We start from the raw sequence: 3,825 nt of genomic DNA, 5'->3' as shown, positions 1-3,825 counted from the left end.
TATGGATTCGTTTTATGGAATTTAGATGTACAAAGATGAACCGCATTACAATAACTTTTCTACAATAAATGAACAAAACTACAAAGCGTTTAAAAGTCTGTCCAGTCTCTTTGTGTCCTGCACTAAAATTGGGAAAATTCCTTGGGAGAGTCGGGAGAAACCCGGAGTCCTGTGRCATTTTTGTTGTTTGCCAATAGTTTTTGGCAGCAGCCTCACGTGTTACATTTTTAGGAAAATTTAATGAGGTTCTGAAGAAGGAGATGCATCTGCTCTGCGAAATAAATGATGTTTATTTTTATAACGATCTGCTCTTAAATAGCTGCGACCCAGAGGAACATAAATACAGAGAATTCCTGCTGGTTCAGCAGGGAAGGAGATTCTTGCAGCCAACTGCTCCTTTGAAGGATTCTTGGGAATGTTCAGGGGGTTGGAGCTGGTCCTTGGTGGGATCTCCCACTCGGTCAGAACAGGTTCCTAGGCAGGAACAGGGGGCAGAATGATGGGYGCTATTAAGGATTGGATAATTAAAGGATAATTTATAGTTTATCACAGAATGATTAAGGTTGTACAAGGCCATCAAGTCCAACTGAGACAGATCCCCACCTTGTCACCAACCCAGAGCCCTGAGTGGCACCTGCAGCCATTTAGGGTATTTATTTTGGAAAACTGAAAGCACTGCAAGGTGCTGCCTCTGGCAGAGAGTTCCAGCCTCCTCTTTCCAAAAATGAGAAACAGGAACCAGCAACCTCCCAGAGATGCTGTAACCACCCAAAGCCTGCCTTGGAGGGACAGGAGCACTGACCAGGTGAGATGCATGTGCCATTTACACACCTCATGCAGGTCTAAAGTTTTTGAATTCTCTTTAATTGAATTTTGTGTTCAAAATCAGATCTCAGCGTGTRTCATCTAAGCTGTCAATGCAAAGCAGAAGGATTTTCAAATAAATATAACTGAGAAAAACAATGCCTTTTTTGTGTTCTCATGTGATCCTAGAGGTTAAAATTTCATAAACTGCTTTAACCTGTGTGTCCTGGGGAAGGGTCTGGAGCCCCAGGAGCGGCTCAGGGAGATGGGGAAGAGGCTCAGCCTGGAGAAAAGGGGGATCAGGGGGGACCTTGTGGCTCTGCACAACTCCCTGACAGGAGGGGACAGCCGGGGGGATTTGGGATCTGCTCCAGGGAACAGGGACAGGAGGAGAGGGAATGGCCTCAGGCTGGGCCAGGGGGGACATTGGGGAAATTCCTTCATGGAAAGGGTGCTCAGATGGAGTCCCCATCCCTGGGGGGATTTCAAAGCCCTGTGGATGTGGCACTTGGGGACAGGGGACACTGCTGGGGGAATGGTTGGACTCCAACACCTTAGAGGGCTTTCCCAAGCCATCCCATATTCTCTGTGGGTTTTTCCTGCACAGAAGCATTCCCACCGTGCAATCCTCCTGCAGGCACTGGAATCAGCCTTTCCCTGACGTCTCTGTGGTGCAGCTGTCAGAACAAAACGTGCACAACCCGAAAAAGCCCTTCCACATTTCCAGGTGGGAATGGTGAGGCTGTACCCAGCCCAGCCCTTTGRAATGCTTTCTTTGAAAACTTCCAGCAGCTCTGGGAAGCACAGCTCAGCCCATAMAAACCAGCAGTGTTATCCAGGTTCAGCCAGCTGCCATAGGGAAAAAAACCCAAACTGAAGGGGAAACCTCAAAGTTTTCTATTTCATAAATCAGAAGAAATGGTTTGATTGAACTTTTTTTTGTAGCTCTCCCACAACTGTGCAGCCACCAAACCTTGCCCTGAGCTCAATCGTGCTTCCACCACCAGGAGATCTGAGAACAGAAACCATGTGCCTCTGAAATTCCAAGCTGAGGACCRGCAGAAATGGGATAACTGACAGCYAATGAATAATTAATGCTATTAATTAATCATTAATTGCAGGCTGGATGCTGAACTGATGGAATGTTTTACACCGCAGGAGCTGCTTTGTTTCCCTGCCCGTCACACGCTGTCCCAGTGCCCACAGCTCTGACACTGGGATGGATTGGGACAGTTTATTACTGGGATATTTATTTTAAATTATTTATTTCTTTAACTGTTTAGGGCCATTAATTCCCCTCTAGAGTGACAAGAAACATAAAAGTTTTTGGACACAGGCATAAACTCAGAGATTACTCTGGCCTTGCTGCTTTKGTTCCAGACCATTATCACAACAGGSAGAATTAAATGCAAGAAGCCACTGTGGGAATAAAAGCTGCTACAAGGAAGAACTTCTGGGATAAGAGAGTATCGTGTCCCATCTCTGGAATTGTTCAAGGCCAGGTTGGATGGGCTTTGGACAAACTGGGCTAGTGGAAGATGTCCCTGCCTGTCCATGGGATGAGCTTTTCCATCCCAAGGAATCCATCCCAGAGAGGAACAGAGCTTGACTTTGAGCTGGCCCAGCCGCTCCCAAAGGAGCCCCATCGGATTCAGGGGTGAAAAGCAAAGCCTTTCACAACTGAAGGTGAACTTTAAAACTCTCACAATATCACTTTGTCACTCAAAGTTAATCCCCTTGTCCAGGGAAGCACCTGTGGGATTTCTTTATTAGGCCCTCCCACGGGGTTTAAATGAAGATACATCCCACACCTGGCAACACACCTGGGGCTCCTTAGAGAAAATGAACTTGTGAGTTATAAATCCCAGTGCTGGAAGCGCTGCAATTCCCTTTCACCCTGGGATTCCCTGGAAGATCACGACCAACTCATGTAAAATAAAGTATTTGTCTCAGTTTTGAGGCTGGAAGGAGGTGCTGGGCACTGGCCAAGGCAGCTTTGCAGGTAAGGAAAGGGCAACACTGGTGTGTTTTTGTTCAATAAAGCTGTGTTTTGGTCACAGACAGGACAAAGGAGGGCAAATCCCGTGGCTTGTTTCAGGCTGTCACAGAGTGCTGTGCACAACCTTATTATTGTCTGGGTTTTTCAAATCTTTGAGGACTGAAACTCAGTGAGGGGTTCAGAGAAACCTTGGTGCCCAAGGAACCTGCTGCCAACACACCCGGCTGCTGGCAAGCAACTTCACCAGTACTGAAACTTCCTCAAAACACCAAGTTTTAGTTGGGCAAAGTGAACGTATTTTCTTCATAAACGAGCCAGGCCGGGAGAGCTGGGGGGGTTTCAGCTGGAAAAGGATCCAGGGAGAGCTCAGAGCCCCATGCAGGGCCTAAAGTGGCTCCAGGAGAGCTGGAGAGGGACTGGGGCCAAGGGATGGAGGGAGAGGACAAGGGGAACGGTTTTATTCTGAAGGAAGGGGGTGGTTTCAATGCGATACTGGGGAGAAATCCCTCACTTTGAGGATGGCGAGGTCCCGGCGCGGCTGCCGGGTGAAGCTGTGAAGCCGGGGGTGCCTGTGTGAAACAGGGACTGTGCCGGCACGGGCTCTGGGCTCCCTCATCCCCAAACCCTCCGGACTCTGAGGGGTTCTGGACTCCCTCACCCATAAACTCCCCGTGTCTCCGGGCTCTGAGCGGCTCTGCGCTCCCTTACCCCCAAACCCTCCGGGCTCTGAGGGGCTCTCGGCTCCCTCACCGCCAAACCCTCGAACCCTCCGGGCTCTGAGTTCCCTCACCCCCGAACTCTCCGGGCTCTGAGGGGCTCTGGAGTCCCTAAACCCCAAACCCTCCGGGCTCAGAGGAGCTCCCGGCTCCCTCACCCCCGAACTTTCCGGGCTCTGAGGGGCTCTGGACTCCCTCACCCCCAAATCCTCGGGGCTCTTGAGCTCCCTCACTCCCGAACCCTCCGGGCTCTGAGGGATTCTCGGCTCCCTCACCCCCGAACTCTCCGGGCTCTGAGGGGCTCTG

The sequence above is a fragment of the Malurus melanocephalus genome, unplaced genomic scaffold (assembly GCF_030028575.1).
Source record: "Malurus melanocephalus ecotype Western Australia unplaced genomic scaffold, MMel_1.1 scaffold_977, whole genome shotgun sequence".
In the NCBI taxonomy this organism is placed as follows: Eukaryota; Metazoa; Chordata; class Aves; order Passeriformes; family Maluridae; genus Malurus; species Malurus melanocephalus.
The sequence above is the reverse complement of the archived record's forward strand: the minus strand, read 5'-3'. Positions refer to the sequence as shown.